This window comes from Diaphorina citri, unplaced genomic scaffold (genome assembly GCF_000475195.1).
Source record: "Diaphorina citri unplaced genomic scaffold, Diaci psyllid genome assembly version 1.1 scaffold478, whole genome shotgun sequence".
Classification (NCBI taxonomy): domain Eukaryota; kingdom Metazoa; phylum Arthropoda; class Insecta; order Hemiptera; family Psyllidae; genus Diaphorina; species Diaphorina citri.
Window position 1 is genome coordinate 43,237 of NW_007377913.1, and position 9,760 is coordinate 52,996.

The following is a 9,760-nucleotide window of genomic DNA, read 5'->3' on the forward strand; positions in this document are numbered from 1 at the left end:
TATCAGGAAGCATGTACCTATGTAGGTAAATGTCTTATAACTCGTTAAGTGCCACACGACGCTGATTGATGTAAAATAAAAGAAAAATGAAAAGCACCAAGGTAGGTGTCATAGTGGATGCGAAGAAGAGAAGGGAGAGGAAGAAACAAGAAGGGAGAAAAAGAAAGGATGGGTATAGACTTATAGAGGGAGTGAGAAGTAGAGAAGAAGAGAACTAAGAGAAGTACTAAATCTCATAAACAATCTAGCGGGGCTTTTTGAGTGAGGATGAGAGAAAATAGACACAGTAGGTGCTAATACTTACAGTATTCTCTAATTCAGTTAGTCTTGGCTGTTTATCTGACCAAATGGTTACAGGCAGGTTTCATTTGGTGATGTACTGACACCTGTGACTTCTTCTATTAAATTATAGTACTTAGGTAAGTAAAAAAAAAAAAAAAATCTACTCTCATTATAAAGAAGTAATTTAGCGGACGAGACGGTCAAGTGAGGAAAAAACAGATACCTAATGTGACTTTCTGGCCATATTGAGTATCAACATAGTTTTTTTTTTTTTTTTTTTTTGAAGATGACACAAATTATTGGCAAAAACCGGTTTTGTTTTCAAGCTAAATAAACAAGACCCAATACTGTTGCCAAAATTATAATTATAACAACGTCCAAGATCCATAAAGTAAGCAACATGTTATTGAACAGTTAAGTTTACCTCTATGTTTGGATCTAAGTATTTATGCACTCAAAGAAATCTTTCCTAAAGACATCATTGAAAAAAAGCAGACGATAAATCAAAAACCAGTGGTTGGTTGCACATCAGATTATTAATTGGGGGCCCTCTGTTGAATAGGATGTACGAAAACTTATACTTATGTAGGTACCTACCTAATAATGCTGTTTGGATCTCCTATACGTATGAATATCATGCAGACAAAAAACTCCCTAAAGCTCTCATTGAGAAAAATTAGATGATAAATTAAATCCAGTGGTTTGTTGCACATCAGATTAATTGGGGCCCCCTGCTTGAATCACAGGGGGTCGTAATTCTAAAAATTTAGCCAGGTGTTAGTTATGATTATGAGGTGCGAATATGAACTTAATAACTGATGCATTCTGAAACAGTGCATTCAACATTATGAAAATATGAATACCTAATACTTAGTGAATATTGTTTTATCACAATTTCCATTTTTTTCTCAAACAATATCGGCAAGATGAAACCTTCCAGATTGTTCAATACCTAATCTACATGACGAGTTCTTCCAATAGGTTTCATTTAATAGCTCATTATGTTCAACTTTCCTTTATTTTAAAGCATAAATTTCAAACAATATCGGCAAGATGAAACCTTCCAGATTGTTCAATATACCTAATCTACATGACGAGTTCTTCCAATAGGTTTCATTTAATAGCTCATTATGTTCAACTTTCCTTTATTTTAAAGCATAAATTTCAACAGCCACGTTTCCTCCGATGGTTTTGGTTCGGGAACCTCATTGCTAAAACCTACAAAGATGGTATCATTTATATTGGCAATAAATTTATCTATGCTTCGAATTAGTTGTTCAATATTGACTGTAAATATACTTGAACACTGAATGTTAACCACTTATATTACCTTAACCCGGTATGGTCCGGGTGACTGTTTATAGCAGAGTGAATTTGCTCCCACGTGGAACAGCCTCTTCGTTACTTTAAACGCAAGACAAAATCATATAGTTTATACTCGTATGACGGAGTTAAATTACAGCATAGATGTGTTACAAATAGCCTTACTTTTTTTCCTAGATCAAGGGGGAGGAGAAGGAAAAGAAAAAAGAAGAAAATAAGAAGGAGGAGAAGAAGAACATGAAGAATAAGAGGGATCAGGAGGGAAAGAGATTGAGGAAGAAGAAAAAAGAGGAGGGAGAAAAGGAGGAGGAAGGAGGAAGAGGAGGAAGAAGAGGAGGAGAAGGAGGAGGAAGAGGAGGAGGAAGAGGAGGGGGAGAAGGAGGAGGAGGAAGAGGAGGATGGGAAACAAGAGAAGAAGAATAATTATGATGAAGAAGAAAAGCTATTTGACAATGACCACAAGATTTAGTAAAGATCACAACAAGGGGCTAATACCCACCATCACGTCTTTAGAGCGGCGAGAGGCAAGGGTTCATCACCAGTTTCAGCACCTTGCTGAACTTTCTTGTTAACAGCTTATCTCTCGCTGAATATATTCAATAAACGTCCATTATTTATTGCTTTTCTATTATATGATAATACCATTTATACTGGGTGGTCTGAGGAACCTCCCCTCGTGATGACATCGGACCTGTATTGTATGCGCCATCCCATTGTTCCTAATCAATTAGCTTAGGGGAGATGGATTTGAAATTCTAGGTATGCTCGAAGAAACTATCTGTTCCTGTCCATTTGAAAAGAGTTTGAGTTGCCTTTGATTGTTTACAGTTTCAATCCGTATTAACCCGCGTACATACACCTAAGCACCTTACAGTTCTAGTACTTACTCTAAATTTAGTAGTAGCTAATGTGCTACAAAATCTCTCTCAACGGATTAACGGATCTTCTTAATTTTTTGCTTCTCTTTGGTTACATATTCTCCCGCCTTATTTGATCAATTTTCCCTGCAGCATTTTTCTGTAATGCATACCCGGTATATTTTTTTACAGGTGCCTTACCTCAAAATAATCAATCAGTCTTCATTGTCCCGAGTGAAGCTCTAACTCTAATGTCTTTTCGATTTCGACATGAAGATTTTACACGAAGAAGATAACACTTCAAAGGATGCTGACAAGCTTACTCAATCTGCTCACACGTGAACTTTTGTTCCCCAGAATGCTGCTATCTGAAATATTCTGAAGTTCACTAGGTCACTGGAGTATAACCTGTTGTAATCTCAGATTTTCCAAGATATTTTCATTCTGAGGCCAGCCACTGATGAGCACACATACTATGAGCACGCTGGCCTGAGACGTGAGATCATTGTGTCCCTTTTCCTTCAAAGTCCCCATTTGTACTAATTTTTCAATAAAGCAGCGCACACACGTCCCGAATACGGTTCGTCTCTGTACTGGCTATAGATTAGTTTATAAAAATGTGCAAAGTGTGCACAATGCACATTCGTAGAAGCTTAACCCATTCTTTAGGGGCTGTTCTCCCTACAACTAAGCCTCAGGGTGGATATTAAACGTGCTTTTATGAAACAACCTAGTCGGAACTGAAGAAGACCGTTTTAGGGACGTAGATATACTACCTTTTTAGACAGCTTAAAGCTATATCTAGCTGATAGGCTCCAACAAAAACGAAACGCATCGTGCTCTAGAAAGTGTTGGTTAAAGATTTACCGACCTGCCTGTACCTGGCACATTTACTGAAACACCCTATAAGGTCTCGGGTTTATGGTATTCAACCAGTACATACCTATTTTAATGTGGATGAAAATATAATTACCCAGAGTCAAATAAATAGAATAACTTACCACAGTTTAATGGTTCAAAGTGTTGAGAGGATCTGGATGAAAGTTTGATCTGAAAACGAAGAGATGGAAATAAGTAGGTATTTAACATCGAAATAGGAAAATAAGGAATTTTAATTGTGTTAAAAATGTGCTTGTCACCTTATCACAAATGTATACTTGATGACTAGGAGTCGAACCGCCAAAGTGCCAACCTCCAGATTGGAAGTCCACTTCGGTAACCATTGGGGTGAGTCCACACATAGTCGACGGCCGTCGATCGATGTGAATTGACGTCGACCGGCCGCACTATGTTTGGACACACCTTTAGGCAGGTGACGTTTGTATTTGTATTTGACGTTTGTATTTAATATTCGAGTTGTGTGCACTTGTCATCTCCACTAATAATAGCATAGAATGATGTACTTATTAGTTCTCAGTTTTGCTCTTTTCACCCTAGTTGACTATGATCTTTCACACCTTATAGGACATTGCTCGTCAGGTTTTGAACTTAGTGGGGCCTTTGGGGATCCTGTATTATCCCTTTGTCTGAGTGGGTCCTTCAGTTTAGTCAACTACTATGTATTTTTTTTTAACATTTATTATAGTGTGCAAACATTTTTTTTTTTTTGTGTTTTTTTTTTACCTGACAAGCAAATTTGGGTAAGAGAAAGAAAAGACGAGCCATCGACCATGAGCAGAGATGTGCGAACCGCAAAATGCAAAATGGAAAATGTAAAATGCAAAATGTAAAATGTACATTTACATTTTACATTTCAAATTGGTTTTGAAAAAGCATTTTGCATTTTACATTTTAAATGCTTTTTTTGACCCATTTTACATTTGAGCTAAAATGCTTTTTTTAAAAATGCTTTTTTGAAAAAAAAATTCATGATTTGGCCCTAAACTCCCAGTAGAAAACAGGGTCTCCACTCCAAATTTTTAAAAATCACGTGTCTATATCTATGTATGCATATGTGCTCATGTCGTTAGGTGTACATTAGAGTACATGAGACTAATAATCTAAAAGGAACATAATACAGCATGTGTATGACATAATCATTATGTAATAGACCCTTAGTCAGACGCGAACCTACTAAGTTATGTCTATATCTATGTATGCATATGTGCTCATGTCGTTAGGTGTACATTAGAGTACATGAGGCTAATAATCTAAAAGGAACATAATACAGCATGTGTATGACATAATCATTATGTAATAGACCCTTAGTCAGACGCGAACCTACTAAGTTTTAATGGGGATGCAGACTATTGCTCATGAATGGGAACCTACCAACCTAACTGGACCAAATGAATCCACTCTATACCCCCAAAAAACCGTCTTCAGAGTAAAGGTCCTTCAGCTGCTTGCAAATTTTGTAGATTAATAAAGACCTAAGTGAAACACAGTCCTCTCCTCGTAAGTTCCACCTTTCTATCTGCATTATATAATTTTCTTTTGCCATTATTTTGTATACCTCTCCTTTGGGTACCATAGTCTTACACACTGGAGTCTGCACACAGGAATTTCGCGGAAAAGTCCATCATTTCATTTCAATACCTCTTCTTTATATTTTTCCCTTGCTCCTGGACGCGTTATGGATTGGAAATTGGGACATACCCTTTTCTTCCTTTACCAGTTACACCACTGGACTGAATTTATTTTAATAGAAATCATACCTGGTGTGAAATATCAGGGTAATAAGACTAATAAAACTAAATGTTTTTCTTTTTAGTTTTAATATTGGAATCGGATGTCAAAAGGTGGCTGTGATGTAGAGGAAAATTTGCTCACAGACTATTAGGTACTTCCATAATTATTATACTAAGAGTAGACAAGGTAGGTCAATAGGTAAGTATGTACATGAACCTCTACAATCTCTACATACATACGTATGTATGAATTTTAAATTTTTACAGGGTGTTTCATTCGAGAAAGGTTTATGGGTGTTGAAAAAAAGAAATCATTACCTTCCTCATTGTATGGTTGTGTCTAGTTTTGACTTAACGTTCTTCGATATTCAGACGAAAAAATCTTGACAACAAAAAATCTTGTAACCAATCTCTCATTGGAATAGTACCTATCTCCTTAAAAAAAAAAAAAAAAAAAACTAAAGCCGCGACCTATTAGCTAGAGAAGTAGGTATAAAGTAATCACTAGATTCTTAAATTCTCCCAAATGGTAGTTTATTCGTGGTTTTTGAGGGTAGAAGTCTCATATAATATTATAAAGTATACCTACCTACGTACCTACCATGCTAACTGAACTAAACACAGCTACTATGCTAACTGAATTTCTCTCATTATAACAATCATATGACCTCTATGTTATTCTAATTATGTTGGATTAACTGCTAACCAATCAGAACGTCTCATTTACTTCGGTTTAATATCATTGGATAATTTCTTCTTTGCCTACTGTTTTAATAACTAATTTCCTGTAGTGAGGTCTCACGTTAAGATTAAATTCTTCATAGGGGAACATCGCCCAACCCGAATCATGTGAAAAGGATATTGTTAGACGTCTTATCATTTTCTGTCTAGTATTTAGAAAGAAATATCTTCCTATATTGCCATTTTATGTCGTAAAAGTATTTATTAATAAAATAAATAGGTAAACATAGGAAGTTTATTATTATTATTTTGATCCAATCCAACACACGATGGTAAGGTAATTGTCACAAAATTGAACAAGATCTTTTCCTCAAGGTCTAAAAAAGGGACGTTTTCAAAATCGCAAGCTCGCGGAAGAGACAATTTATTTCCAGAAAGTAAGGAGGGGGTACCATTTCGACCAATGTTCCCCTAATAGTGAACAGTATGCTACTGTATTTCTTCAATCATTATCGCCGGCTTCGCGGAAGAGACAATTTATTTCAAGAAAGTAAGGAGGGGGTACCATTTCGACCAATGTTCCCCTAATAGTGAACAGTATGCTACTGTATTTCTTCAATCATTATCGCCGGCTATTTGTATGATATGTGCTCACATGATCTTCTTATCATGGGAAATTATCCCCAGTGTCCGTTACCATGGATATTTATTTACCTAGGATTAGGGATTAGGCTGCAAGAGTGATGCGGTTTATCATTACTGCTGATGATCAGTTGTTATCTTCATATTTGTTTTCGAGGATCTTTCGATGAGAATATTTAACATAGTGTGTACTGTGTAGGCGTATTAAGTGATCTCAATTTATTAATATTTACAATCTATAATGTTGTTGTGCTTGTACAAATGTACCTACATAGAACGATCAATGCAGCGATCTAAATGCCCAAGATGAAATTTATGTGTAAATTTTCCAATATAAATCTGTGTAATACGTCTATCTTGAAAATAGTACAAGAAATTTACATAAGTAGATAGGTAGGTACGTACACAAATTGTGACCAAAAGGATACAAATATTCACAAGGTAAATTTTACATTGTTATTGTTTACCTTCGAATATTCCATGGATTATACATAACTTTTATCTTGAAACCTCTTGTGTTTGTGTGACAATACTCTTTTATCTTTTGAAATTTTCAAAGGACATCAATCTTGTCAATAGCTACGCCACTTAACATATCCTGAGTACAATATACCCACAGTCTCCCACACTCTGATCCTAGTAGGTCTACAATACGAGGGAGGTACCAGATCTTCCGGGATGATAAGGAAAGTAAAAGTAAAGCTCTGGTCACACATCATCAGACGTGAAGACACGCGGAGTCGTGTCCTATGCGTGATCAAACAGGGTGTACGCTGTGATTGGACATGAGAACAGAGGAGCGAAACAGTCATCTCCACTGATAAAGAAAAGTATTGTAACATTTGTAACACAGGCATCTCCTCTAAAAAAGAAAAGTATTGTAACTGAGGCATCTCCAGTCTCCACTATTATGAAAAAGATTGGTGATAGATGCATCTCTACTAATAAAGAGGAGTATTGTAAATGGGCATCTCCACTAACAAGGAAAAGTATTGTAAATTGTAACATAGGCATCTCCACTAATAAAACATCTAGGGCATTTTTCTTTCACAGAATCTTAACATGAGTAAAAAGAGTAAAAATTTAGAAGTCCTCACAAAAATTAATACAGTAGGAATCAGAATGAGGGATCAGGCGTCTCCACTAATAATTTTATACATTGGGCGATATTTTTTTGGTCTGTGACCGCATGCTGGGGGGCTGTAACGTAGGTGGTGCTCGCTAATAGAATAAGTTATGGGAAACAGTGAGATGCGTGATCAAACAGGGTGTACGCTGTGATTGGACATGAGAACAGAGGAGCGAAAGAGTCATCTCCACTAAAAATGAATAGCATTGTAACATTTGTAACACAGGCATCTCCACTAATAAAGAACAGAGGCATCCCCAATCTCCACTATTATGAAAAAGATTGGTGATAGATGCATCTCTACTAATAAAGAGTATTGTAAATGGGCATCTCCACTAACAAGGAAAAGTATTGTAACATAGGCATCTCCACTAATAAAACATCTAGGGCATTTTTCTTTCACAGAATCTTAAGATGAGTAAAAAGTGTAAAAACTTAGAAGTCCTCACAAAAATTAATACAGTAGGAATCAGAATGAGGGATCAGGCGTCTCCACTAATAATTTTATAGGTACATCTGGCGATATTTTTTTGGTCTGTGACCGCATGCTGGGGGGCTGTAACGTAGGTGGTGCTCGCTAATAGAATAAGTTATGGGAAACAGTGACATGATTCAACCGACCCATTCAATACACACAGAATAAGCTAATAATTATTCCACATAATTAATTTATTATTCAAATATCGCTCTTTATCATTCGCATTTTGCGATGCAGTTTGAATAATTTATTAACTTTATTTATTGTACTTATAATCTTACTCAGCTTGTGTGAGCTAATCAAGTGTATTTTAAGATTGAAGATAGCTTTGGTTATTGGCGGTAAATCTGCTGCATAAGCAGATGAGAGCTTATTCTGATTATTAATCAGGAAGTTAATGCATAGGCACAGGGGACCTGAAATTATTCCAAAGAGTGAAAACGTAGAACGTACATTATTTTCTTTTGTTCTGCAAATAACGAGATGGTGTTAAATAAAATTGGTAATGCGTCATGAAACTGGAGGGAGGTTCCACAACAATGCGTCTTCTGTAGAAGATCCAGGTCTTTGACACTAGGAATATCTGCAATAATTTATTTGTTCACTAAATTAGAGAGACTGCCAACCTACCCGTAAAAAAAGTGTCAGATAATTTGGTTTTGTAACTTGGTAACATTCTGAATCTACTATAGGGCGGTATCGAGTTATTAGAACCAAAGCGTGATGATTCGGATCTCGGTTCCCACAGTAATAATTCACAAATTAAATTTTCGAAATCAAAATCTTGAATTGTGAAAATCACTCATTTAAATCAGTTGAAAAGTTTCAGATCAGACACAATGGGATCTTGCGTCTGCGGTAGTCTACTGTGTAAAAGTTAACAACTGGATACCTACCTAACTTATCGGTCATCAGAGTGTTCAGCTGTCCAGGGTTGGACAGGAACTACTACCTTTATGAACGAACGAAGTGAAACTTGAGTTTTATCTTGGCATTCTCAACATTTTGCATTGATTTTTGCAACATTTTGTAACTTTTTTTTTTTCAAGGGATATCTCCTGAGTGGCGTATAATGTCTCAGTACGAGTAAGTTCATAAATAAGAACCAAACAACCTTTAATTCCTTCGACAAATACTCGTCCACAATGGAAACTTTTTCTTCCATTCCATCAAAATATTTTGATCTTACCTACTTTCTATGGATTTCCAATTGATCATATTCGATGTCGATCGACATAGAGTAGACGTACAGGCGTATCCAAACATAGTCGAGCGGTCGTCAATCGACGAGCTTTTAGTCGACATCGATCAATCGGTCGACTATGTTTGGACACACCTTACCAGAAGGAGTCCAGTCCTGATAATAGTGTGAAGTACCTGACGCAAACAAACGTGTGGCTACTACACCAAATATGTTACGCAAGGCCATTGTTATCAGTGCTTGTTATGCTTTGGTTTATGAGAAATCACCGCCCTCCATGAGACTGCCTACTGCTACCTACTGGCATTGTGCTAGCAGCGCCTATTCCTACAGTCCTACTCTATGTATAATAATGTCTATAATGTAGGTATATGACAGACTATAAGTTCTCTTGATTAGTAGAATTTGCAATATTGGGGGGAAGTAAAGTTCATCTTGAGAATTTTCGAACCAATTGTATCCGCGTCAATCTAAAATTGTCCTTTAATTACTCGTAGGTATGTATGTAGGTAGATAAGTACTAAGTTTGTATAGATA